General features: G+C 46.1%; 1 protein-coding gene across 7 annotated transcripts in view; it reads left to right on the top strand.

Annotated features, from left to right (window-relative positions):
* Positions 1-12416, top strand: part of LCOR (ligand dependent nuclear receptor corepressor) — a 90027-nt gene that overhangs the window by 65070 nt on the left and 12541 nt on the right. The gene's annotated exons all lie outside the window — the stretch shown is intronic.

Genomic DNA, 12416 nt, shown 5'->3' on the forward strand with positions numbered 1-12416 from the left:
TGTGAAAGCTGAAACGCTGTCTCATAGCAGCCCGGTCTCATGGACTCCCCTACTCTTAATTTGTGCTTCCCTACTGGCCACCTTAATTTCCTTAATGGTAAATAATTTATCCAGTGAAGAACAAACAGCCTCTCAGGAGGGAAAATAAAAGGTGGTGTAGTGATGTTCACTGAGCACTCAGTAATGAGCCAAGCTAGGCACAGAGGTAGTGAAAGCGTGGCCAGAGCCCCGTGTGGGTCGGTTTTGGGCTGTGGGGTGGCAGCGGGCAGAGCTCCGGTTGGGGCAGTGGAGCTTTGTACTGGAGCACACGGCACCAGGCACAGGCACCTTGCTTAGCTGCCCACCAAGGCACTGGTGTTGCCTTTATTTTCTCTGCACCTTTATTTTCTCTGCTCTTCTTCCGCAGAGGGGGCAAGTCCCCAGCTCCCCATTAGCACAGGGAAGGCTCCAGCAACTCCATCTTGCTGTCCCTCTGCACGGGGCCACAAGGCAAATCCAGCAGTGACACCACACTGCAGCCGGCCCTTCTCCAAGATCCATGTTTACTTTCTCGTGCCTGTACTTGGGGTTGAACGACTTTTGATGTTATGCATTATTGATACTGAAATGCTGAATACTAAAAAGTAGGTTACACTAAGTGGTGTATAATGGAACCCACGTGAGTTTAGGCATTTCTGCTAACCTTTGTGTTCAGTTCTACAATGATTTTGAGAGTGATGCATAGTGATTTCCTAGCTTTAGGAAAATTCATAATGCTGCATGGTATCTAGTCCAGGTTTCTTTTCTCCTGAGAAATTGCCTTTCTTAGCATGTGCTATTGAAAAGTAGGTAATTTAGGCTTTGCATTTTTCAGTGCTTTTTTTGTTTTTTAAAATCCTTAAATAACTGTTACATTACAAACTAATTATTGTATTTCTTGTATACTAATGCTGTTATTAAAAACAAAAGGCAAAATGATAATTGGGCGCTGTCACTGGTTTAGCTTTACAAAGGCAAATTTCTCTTAAGTAAAAAACTTGGTTTGACTAGAGACTACATTCTACACTTATTCAGGAATAGTGAGTTTTTATGTGTAAATAGCTTGAAAGCCTTGTGCAGTAAACTATCATTTATAATATTTTTTTTCTCTTTGTCTGAATACATCTGTCAAATCTATGAAAATAGCCTTTGAAAGTGATGAACCATATTCCCATCTGCCATTCTTTAGGATGCATTACACTGTGCAGGCTTGTCCCAGAACATTTTTAATTGACACTTTTAGTCCTGCGATTATCAGAAATACCACATTTTTCTGCTTTTCCTGAAGGACTTGCTGATGGTCTCGCACTGCTAAGATGAAATTGTTCAAACTTAAATGAACACAGTCTTGATTTCTTCTTTTAAAAGCTGTTTCCTGTATCATGACAATATTTCACAAGATGTTGCCCGCAGAGCCAGAAAGAAGCTTCCATGCTGTTGTCTCTTATAAAAGTAGCAAAGAAACACAATTAGCCCTGTTAGGCAGCTTTAAAAGTCACTAATTTCCTTCAGCTTGTTTGGACTCAGGGTGGGTTTTGAGCTGCTCAGTCTGTTATTGGAAGAGGCAGCTGCCTCTTTTGTACCTGCAGGAGCATATCTGGTCACCTTCTGAAGTAACAGATCCTTTGTGGAATAGCTGTAGACTGTACCCCCACATACACCTGGGTCACTTGCTACAATGCAGATACTCCCTCAGATGTGGAATGAGAGGCTCTGCTCATTGCTCATTGCTCCTCTGTGGAAGTAAGAGCTACTGGGAGGGGAAGAGCAACTCCCTGAGCTCAGCATGAAGGATCTGAAAGCTGGAAATAAGCTTAATTTTTGTGAGTGAAGCTGGTTTAATTAAGGAAATTCCTGAGCATGAGAGTTTCACCTTCCCATGTAACCAAAGCCGAGCCCTTGTGGTATGGCTCCTCGAACACCACCAGTGCAGAGCTTGCTCTGGTGTCTGCAGTGAGACAGATCACCAGCAGCTTTCCTGCCTGAGCATGCTGAGCTCTCTAATTTCCTAGAGGCATGACAAAAGTGGGTCTGGGGGAGGGGGAGGATTTAAATCCTGATTCAGGAAGATACTTCAGCAAATCACTATTTTCTTAATCTGCCAACTCTGCTCTGGCAGATGCCCAAACAAGGGTACTGGCTGAATGGAGGTTTTAACTGGAAAGTGCATAGCAGGTTCTTGGACCTGTTTAGGAATATGATTCATACACAGAGGAACAGAGCTACAGATGAAAAGCAGTTTCAAAAAGCTGAGCTTGAAGTGTTAGGGTAAATCTAGGATTATGGATTTTGATACAATGAAGATGGAAAAGAGATTAAAGAGGAAGTTGATCTTTTTAATGTAATTATTCTTGAGACACTTTAGTAGATGTTACAATGCTAGAAGGATCCCAGTTGGTGAGAGTGCTGTTTCCTCTGATCTGGTACATTTGATGCAGACTCTGTAACTTGAAATCCAAGGTGTTCTCAGCTGTCTAGTAGGAAAATCAAAAGAAATGTGAATGACTTCACACCTATGAATTATGAATTCATTAAGTTCCTTCTTACCCACCTACTTGAAAACCGCAGACAACGCAATCTGTAAAAGCTCCCTTTTGGTATCATGAAGAAGGAACACAAAACAATTGCATCTTGTTTTTACAGGTCACTTTGAATGTCTCAGAATTACAGATCACATTTGAAATAGAACTTCTAAAAATCTTCTCTTGCTGCCTCCTCCTCTGCAGGTGTCTCACAGCTCTGCAGGAGTCTGTTCCCAGCACACTTAACTAAAAGGCAGATTTTCATATGAGATGGCTACAGCTCAGATTTCCAGGAATTGTTTAAAAGCTCAACTAAAATTAGAAGTGCTTAAGGTATACTTCAGAGCACAGAAGTATAAGCACTGCTGCCTGAACATACAAAAGTTGCCTGTATGAAAATACAGCTGCATCTCCTGAAGGAGCTGACCGGAGTCCTGGACCATAACCCACGCAGCCCTCACATTGACACCATGGGGGATGGGGCAGAGGCTTCAGCTCTTGCCTGTACCCGAGCCTGCAGTGGATCTGTTGCTCTGTGGCTCCTGCCTTGTCTCCCTGGCTGTGGTTTCCAGGGCTGGCTTGGTCACAGCTTGCTTGCCTGCCTTTGCTGGGCTCCTGCTCCAGGTGCAGATCAGCCAGCCGTGTGCTGACAGGAGGAGTGGTTTGTCTGTACAGGATTATCAGCAAACTGCCTGTAAAAATTACAGTGCTAAATAGGTTACACCTGCTCAGGTTTGGAATTTTTTTTTTTGCTGATGTGCACCAAGATCCCATTGTCTCATGTCCCAGATCCCTCCTGCCCAGCTATTAAAGTGTGGGGCTTGCTTTACTCATTTGGAATTACATTTCTAACTTTGAAAAGGGCTTTTATGGTTTTCCTTTCTTACAGCTGAGCCTTTCTTCTCCCTGAGCTTTAGAGGAAGGCCCTGACACTAATTGTTGAGTTACTCTGGGAACACCTGACGCTAGGAGAAGCCCAACAGCTTCCCTGCACGTGTAAAGTGGTTTTTCATACACACAGCCAATATTTGTGCTGGGTCCCTTGCTGTAATCTAAGCCTGAGGTGGTTGCTTGGAGGATCCACTAGTTCCACCACATTTCCCTTTCAAGTGAAGGTGGTATTATAGTTTTTTCATGCTTTCAGGTGCACTGTGGTCACACATGGTATCCTCCTCAGATTTCTTTCAGGTCTTTAAAGCACTAGCTGCATGTGAGGTTTAATCAAGTGTTTAAAACAAACTATTTGATTTTGAAGGAGACTGTAAAAAAAGAGCCAGTAGGATTCTGGTTTTGCATAAGAAGCTACCATAGCAAATACACTCTGTACAGAAGTACAAATTTTTTTCTTGTTTCTATCCATCAAACATCAGCTGAAGGTGCAAAAGCTAAACAAGCTTACTTGGTACCTGAAGTGTGGTTGTCAATAACTAAGTTCTGGTCGGGCCATGGTGGCAGCTGCCTGACCTTACTGCTCACTAGAGGTCTGTCAAGCTGGAATTCAGTGAGCTTTGCTGCTCATGCTCAAAAGCAAGTAGATTTTTGCTCCTGTTTCAGGCCCTCTGTTGGTTTTTCTCTGACAGACACAAGTGTGTATGGTAAAGGTGACCACTCATCTGCTCTTTAGTTCTAGCCACCTTGCATATACCTGTCCTTATGTTGGTGTCTTTTCTTTGAGTGTAGACTGGATTTCTAATTAATAAAAGGAAAAATAACATAACTCAGGATTTAAAAGAAATCTGCTCTGCCCTCAATTGCATTATTGAATTTGGAATAATAGTTATATAATGTAATATTGTAATAGAATCATAATTACAAAGCTTAAAATCAAAGTGACAAAGGTAGTGCCTTAGTGCTGGCAAAGAGCAGATTGATTTGGCATTTTCATCTGTTCTTTTGTGTCTCATGAGCAAAGAAAGGACTTCCATTGCAAGATTTATCAGAGTAGCAAGGCCTCAGCAGGACAACAGGGAATTTGGCAGTCAGCCTTTTGTGGGTCAGAATTCTCACAATGTGCATTGTTTGGGCTCTGGTGTCACTATCTGAACATCTGAGTTGCTTTGAGGAAGATTTTTCAGAGGTGGTTTAGGTGCGATTTCTGGGTATTGTCCCATTCTGTATTTCTCTGGTCATGAAAAGTACAGTGCAAATGCCAGTGTCCCATGAGCATTGTTGTCTCATTACAGCTGTGTGGTTAAGAGTGAGTTCATTTCTGTGAGCTCTCAGGGTTTGCATAGTGCACTTACTGTTAATATGATAAAAATGTCTGCAGTAGAGGAGATCTGCGATTGATTGATGGGCAGCATGTGCTAATGGGTCATCATCGCTTTGGCTTTCTCTGCAAAAGTTAGGGACTCATTTTCCTGCTGGAGGGACCAGGAAAGCACAGAAGTCAGAGGGAGGCAATCTGTGGAGGCATCTCGGGGGGATCTGCAGGGCTCTGATGCTTGCTTCTTCCTTGCTGTGTGTGAGGAGTGATGAGTCACCTCTGCTTTTTCCACAGGATCTGTTCCTTTGCTGGCATAAGCTGTTGTTGATGATTTTATTTTATTTTATTTTTCCTTTTATGACAAACCACCAATAGATGGGTTTTGTTACCAATATAAAGAAACAAACAATACCAATCATTATGCTGCGTTAAGGAAAATCGCACAGAGATAAAGTACATTTCAACTGCAGTGTCCATTTACAAAGGGTAAAATGCCAGCTGAGGAGGCTTTAAATATGGAAAATACCCCTAAAGTAAACTGGGTGTATTAGTAGCGATGGAATGTTACTTACTAAGCAAGGTGTAGTTCCCTACCTCAATTTACCACGTAGCTGCATAAATACTGCCTGTGTGGGGGAAGATGGAACCTTTCTTAGTGGACATCTGCCAGGGTCAGATGTGGTTTGGATTTGTCAGTCTTCCTCTAGCATTGCAATGTGTGACAATATAAACAAGGGAGAAAAATAATTGTGGGCCAGGATATCAAGGTGAATTTTTGAGAAGAATAGACTCTCTTAAAAGAGGGAGGAAGGACAAGAGTGTGTAATGACAAGGGTTAAAAAAAAAAAGGCGATGTGAGGGATGTGCAGAAATGGAAGGATGAGAGGTTTGAGCTGAAGGGGAGTGGTATGCATTAGCGCAGAGGAAATCTCTCCTCACTGGTATGCACAGAGACATTTCCTGCCTTATGTTTTGGTTTCTTAATAGTTATCTGACTATAAAATTAACCTACATCATTTAATGGTAGTTGAATGGCAGCTAAATTAACCCACTTTCAAAATAGAGCTTACCTAGCCCGTCAGCTCTGAGACAGCCTTGTCCCCAGGCATCCAGGGCTGCAATCCACATCTCTGCCTTAACCTATTTCCCAAGCAGCCAGCCAAAGTGGTGCATCAGAAACAGGCTTTGCTGCTCAGCCCAGCAGCTGACAGAGAGTAGGGACATGTATCAAACTGCTAATTCACATTTCACCAGGCATTCCCCTGCAAGCAGGGGTGGTGTTGGCACGTGGGGAATGCTGCCCTTAGGAGTTTTGATACTGTTTCTATTAACAATGTGGCCTTGATTATCTGAGGCCCAATTATCTGAACCTCCAGGTTATCTGAAATGGGGTCATATCCCCCAACATCTGTTAATTACACCCAGGATACCCTCTCCTCTCCAGATGTCTCCACTGGCCCCTCCCAAGCTTTGGTGACTGGGGTGTGCTGAGTGTGGTTAGCTCTAGCAAGTGCTCTACCAAGCTCCTGCATTTGGTTTTTCATATCCACGTTGGCAAAATACCCCAACCTGGATAATTGCAGAATTGGAAATCCTTGAAGACTTCTAGAAGTAGGCAGTAGCTGTGCATGGCAATGTGTCTATTGGAACTGGGACCAGGAAAGTCTTAGGGGAGGGTGTCCAATGCATTTCAGTTTTCTTCCATCTTTCAGTGTACGTTCAAGTTAGGAGGGGAAGGTGGAATTTCTCACAGCACAGCCTATCCTTGTCACAAGCCCTCACTGACTGCAGATAAGTGCACCTTCAGTGGGAGTTTGCCAATTGTTGAACCTCTGCAGTTGCAGTGCCTCCAGCAGACCTGTGTGTGCAAGTCTGAAGTTTGGGGAGAGAGAGCTTTGTCCCCAGCGTGCTGCAGGACAGACAGGAACTGACAGCGATGGACACAGAGCAGGGGAGAGGCCATACACCTGTGTCACCTCAGGTCCAGAGCCAGTATATCTTCCTGGGATGGTTAAAGATACTCAGGGCATCCCTCCTACTCCACAGTCCCTGTGATTCATTCCCCCTTCTCTTAACTGGGTGCTGCTTTTTATAAAACGTGCAAAGCTGTGAAAATCATTGTAAGAACTTTTTTTTTTGCCCTGCATGCTTTTGTTATCTGTCTTTTGGTGCTGTTTTTCTATCTATTCTGGTCTTCTGGTGCTATCTATCCTTTTGGAGCACCTAGCTCAGCAAAGATTCTGAGTACTGCCTCAGAAAGAAACATTCATGGTAATTTTTTTTCCTTAAAGGGAAGATCCCAAATGATCTTGATAATTAGAAAAATTAGCAAGGACAATTCTGGAAAGGGTTTGAAAGTTAGTGTGTAGAATAGTATTTCCAACATGATAAATTTCCCTTGGTTTTAAAGCAATAGCTCAGTGGTAAAATTTTTAATTAGTCATTAAATATTATATTAGAAATATTAGAGTGATCATAAACTACTATAGAATACAGTTGGGTTTGGGAAAGGTGGGAGTCAAGGAAGTTATGACAGGAATATAAAAATGCAAAACTTATTTGAGGCTGCTATTAGTTTCTTTTAATGCAAAACCAGCTTTCGTTTGTTTGGTTTCTATTTGGTTACAGGTGGGGAGAAGTGATTTTTAATGTTAAACTACTTTAAAAATAAATAAACAAATAAAAGACACTACTCTGAAGGGTTAAAAGTGTGAATCTATAATGGATGTCTGTTATTTGTCCAGTCACTTGGCTGATTTTACAACCTGGATATGTCGATGAATACATGCAGCTGACAAAAAAACCCAGCCAAACAAAACCCACCCATAACTTGTTTCTTCCTGCTTTTCAGTTAAATACAAGCTCAGTCCATCCCCAAGTGCGTCACCAAGGACGGAGTAAATTCTGGGGCCTTGAGAACCTGGCAGCAATATTTCCATAGTTATTTTGGCTGTGCTTTGCACAACTTCAGCTTTTAATTTAGAGGAGAGTGCTTTTTCTCCTTCCTAGCTGTTATGTGGAGCCACAGCTCTTTGCATGCTGCTTTTCTATTTTTTTTCAGTGCAGTGAGGGAGAATTACTGTAGCACCCACAGAGGTGTGAAGGGACTCATTCATCTGTGTGGGGAGTGTGAGGTGCCAGGCATATTTCTGAGGATTGAAATACAGGCATTTAAACTGGTGCATCCAGTGTCAGCCTTTTAATTGGGGCTTTGAAAGATGAGCTCCAGAAAATCTTGCTTCAGTGGCTTATGCTGTTCGTGCCCATGGCTGATTTGCCCATCCCCTTCAAGGGGACATCCATTCTGCCAGCAGAAGGAAGCACATCCTGCACCTCTCAAGGCACGAGCTCTGTGCTGCAGCTATGAGTGGAGATGGGTTTGAGCACAGTCAGATGGTCCCACGCCTTTCCCAGCAGGTTTGCTTTTGCATGGCCATTCCAACAAGCTGAACTGGGACTGGCAGAGAACCCATTTCCCCCTTCTGCTGGGTAAGATCCCTGCATGCAGCCCTCCAGCACAGGCAAAGCAAGCCTGTCCTTGGGAAGCCACAGCACAGCCCCTTCCAAGCGCACGCTTGGCATGCGCCCCTGGGGCTGGGGTCAGCTCACCTGACTGCCAGCAGTGAGCAGGTCCCCTTTAAGAGGCTGTTCTTCCTTTGCAACCCTTAAAAAAGGCATTTCCACTCACCCTGAAACATAAATTAAGTGGTTGAAAACAGCAGGGCTGGAGGTGCCACCAAGGGCAGTGAGACGCTGCCTCAGAGCTTGGGCTCACAGTGGGCCTGGCCAGTGCTTTGAGTTCAGCTGATGGAGGGCACTGCTCACGGGTTAGTCTTTCTTCTTAGTCATCCATGTTTCTCAAATCTCTGCTTTTAGTCAGGTTTCCAAGAAACCCTTCAACTTGGTGGGGTACTCAAGTGGTACCTCTGGTTTTGGGTGGTGCAAGGCACCTCTGCTAACTGGCACAGAGTCAGCTGCCTGGCAGCAGGAGAGGGAGGGGAAAGGTCATCCCTGTAAAAATACTGAATTGGATTTTATAAGTTTATAGCTATGTTTTGTTTCTTTTACAGAACTATAATCCTGGTGCTTAGAGTGGTCTGAAAGGAACAGAAACACTTAGCCTTGAACTTTTGTTCTGCTGCTGCTTCTTGTGCCTCTGAGGTACAAAACATACCTGTAAACTTATAATCAATCAAACCATTGTTCAAGGGCTAAAAAAGGAAACCTAAAAAGGGTACAGGCTTCAAGTTTAATAGTGAAAAACTTGGGGTAGGCAAGCCAGAAGATTGCAGTTGGCTATTGACAGGTTTTCAGAGACTGGCTTCCCAGGTAGGTTGGTATGAACCAGCTGATTTCTTTCTCCTTTTCTTTCTTCCCCTCTTGCTCCCTGCCCAAATACACTATAGAACCAGAGGCAGGCTGGGCTGCCCCTAAAACTTTTTTTATGGCATTCACAAGCAGAGCAAGCACAGCGTTACCCTCGTACAACAGGAAGGAAGAGATATGACAACCCCACCAATGGGCTGGGGGCACTGCAGGAGCTGGGAAAAGCTCCTCAGGCTGTGTAGGGAGAAACACAGATAACTTGGCCCTTCCTCTCCGTGCTGTAAATCCTCTATCTGTGCAGCCTATAGGTGTTAGGGACTGACAAACCTCTGCCTTCCCCCAGCCCCTTCATCCCCAACCGCGTGGCCTTTGTTGGAAGCCCCAGGTCCCCTCCAGCAAGAGCTGGGGGAGGGTTGACTTTAAACTCCACTAAACAGTGGAGGCACAATGCAAACAAATGTATTGCAGCACGCAGCTATGCAAATAGCTTCAGAGCGCAGCACGTTTCCCCAGCATTAATTGCTGCACCACCGGGGTTGCGTAGCAACAGCTCCGCTTGTGCCTCTGACAGCTCCTGCCCCTTGATGCCTCTGACACCTTCTGTGGCAGGCAGGCAAGGGGAAGAGAGCAGGGCTGCCCTGGGAAATCACGAAGGACTGGGAGGCAGTGAGGGGCTCTGGTGATAAAATTCACTTGGGACACTGGGGTTGTGTGCTGCTGTCCCAGGGTAGTGTGTGTGGTGGGGCTGGAAGGAGGGTGTTGGGGCACAGGAACAGAGGAGATCCTGCAGCTGCAGCCTTGTGAAGGCAGCATTCAAGGCTGGTGGGCAGAAAGGGCAGATCTGCCATGTCCCAGGCTCTGCAGGAAAGCTCACTGACAGGTGGGCTGTCTCTCCCATTGCAGTCAATCCTTCTGCAGACCCCATGCAGGTTTATGACTGCACCTACAGCTTGGCTAGAGGCATAGAGGGTCCCCAGATTGTCTCTCACTGGTTGTGAATCTCCTTTTGGCTTGTGGCTTTTCCAGCCCTTGAGAGAGATGGCTCGTTCCTCATGCACACCCAATCCTAGGAGAGCCCTGTGGGAAGGGGTGAGTACAGGCACCAAGGAGAAGGCTGTAGGTGGGATGGGCAGCCCTGGGCTCCCTCGCTGGTCTTTCCAGTCCAGCAGCTTCTGTGGGGCTGGCCTGTATCTCCTGAAAGGCAGGACTATGCCTGCCTGTCTCTTCAGAGGCAGGACTGGTTGCCTCCTGAGAGTAATTTTTCCTCCTGTTCAAAACCATGTTCCTAATTCCCATCCTCTGTGTTTACCAGTGAGTCTTCAGCTCCTGTTGTGCTTTTGCCAGGCTGAGGAACATGTTTGCACCCGGCACCTTTCCCTGGAAAGACACTTCAGCTCTGCAGTGAGCTCACCTCTCCTCTATTCTGATAAGCCACATTAAAAAAATAGTTTCTCTGCAACAGTTTGTTCTGTCCATAAGCAACTCTGCTTGAAAATATGGGCACTTGATGTAAGTCTACTCTTACATGTGAGCCAGAAACAAGCTCTTCTCCAAAACTGCCTTAAGTAGGGAGCATGTGGACAGTCCTGCATCCATCAGCTGCCTCGAAAGACAATGCCCATGGGCATGTTTTACTTATTAGTGATAGCCAGAACAGGACAGGAATAGTGGGAAATGCTGGCTAGGTACCAAGGCACACAGATTAGCAGGCCTCAGGGAGCACAGAACTCTGTGTGTCTGGGAGATCTGGGGATGGTGAGGCACAGGCTGTAGCTCAGCACCCTTGGGGGCACAGGGAGAGGAAGGACAGAGTTGGGACCTAGCCACCCTCAGAGCCTTTTCACTGCAGGTGGCTCACTGCAGTGAAAGCTCTGCCCCAAGGTTATCCTTGGACACCCAGAATGGTGATGCTGCCTGCAGTAGCCAAGCAGGGATGGACTGGAGAAGGAGCAGATGAGCTCAAGGTGAGGAGTTGCAGCCTTTCTTTGAGCTGAAGTGGCGTGACACCAGAGGACCCTGAACACAATGTGCCAGGTGAACTGTGTCACTGAGTGCAAGATGGGTCTTTGAAGTAGAAAGGGCATCAAAACTGAATGGATTTATTTCCTTTATCAAGCAGGAAAAATGTTTATCTCTGTTTTTAAAAATTTATAGCTTGACAAGCTCTGTGTACCTCTGATTGTCTCCTTGGAGTACAGTAGGGCAAATAAGGTGACAGTGAGCACGAAGGCCTCAGTCACATCACACTTCAGAGGAAGAAACTGGGTGAAAGGCAAGGCAGAAATGCTGCTGGAACCTTCAGGATCAGGGAGCCAAGGTCCCCTCTGCCATACAAGCAGGACATGAGCCTTTTCAGTCCCACTACCTCTGCAAAGCAGGCATGACCTGCAGCTGGCTGTGCTCAGCTTCACAGCTGCAAGGCAGGAAAGGACAGTGTCCAGCCATTTTGTCCCTTCTCCCAGACCAGGGGCTCTGCACCCAGGTTTGCAGCCTCGTCCTCACCAGGGGTCACCCAGCCTTTCCATTCCTTTCTTGCCACCCACCTGGGCAGTCACTTTGCCTGTGCCATGGATTCTTCCTTCACAGCCGTGGAGTGCAGCACCCGAGGGTGCCCCAGCAAGGAGTGAGATGGCTGTTTTGCCACCATAACCCCTTCCCACAGCTGCCCAGGCAGCATGGCAGTGGGGGGGCCAGGCCAGGGCCCCACCTTTGCTGCTGTCGTTAGAAATTCAGTCTTCCCTAGGGAAGATGGCTGCTTCTCTTCAGAGCTGGGTCTGTGAGTAGGTAAGAGGAGTCACCGCCCTCTTTGCAAAGGTGGAAAAAAGATTACGCTGAGCTCTGCCTCTTCAAAAAGCCCCCTGCTCCAAGCCCAGGGGGTTGAAAGGTTTTTTTATCCCCTTTTGTTATTCAGCAGAGCGAGGGGAGGAGCTGGGCCGTGTAAGAGATCCTCGCTGACATAACCCTTCCCATGCAGGGCTCTGGAGAGGGGCCAGGTTGTACCTGGGTATTTTTATTTAAACTAATCCCAGGCGTTCCAAATTGAAAGCCATCGCAGCACCAGGTAGGACCTCTTGCTGGAGGGCGTTTTTCTCACCTGGGTGTAGTAAAGCAGTCTCCAGGTACGTTGTTTATTGCTAACCCGGGGAGTGTGTTCTGGAGGTGTTGGGACACATTTGGCAAGCTGGGCTGGCTCAGCCTTTCTGGGTGATTTCAGGAAAACCCTGCCTAAGAAGCCTTTAAGGAAACTGAAAGGCTGGGCTTGGGAGGCAAAGCCTCATTACGTGTAAAACACGTTATGCCTGGGCAGACTGGAAAGCAAAGGGGTGGGTAGAGCTGCTCAGGGC

The sequence above is a fragment of the Agelaius phoeniceus genome, chromosome 9 (assembly GCF_051311805.1).
Source record: "Agelaius phoeniceus isolate bAgePho1 chromosome 9, bAgePho1.hap1, whole genome shotgun sequence".
NCBI lineage: Eukaryota > Metazoa > Chordata > Aves > Passeriformes > Icteridae > Agelaius > Agelaius phoeniceus.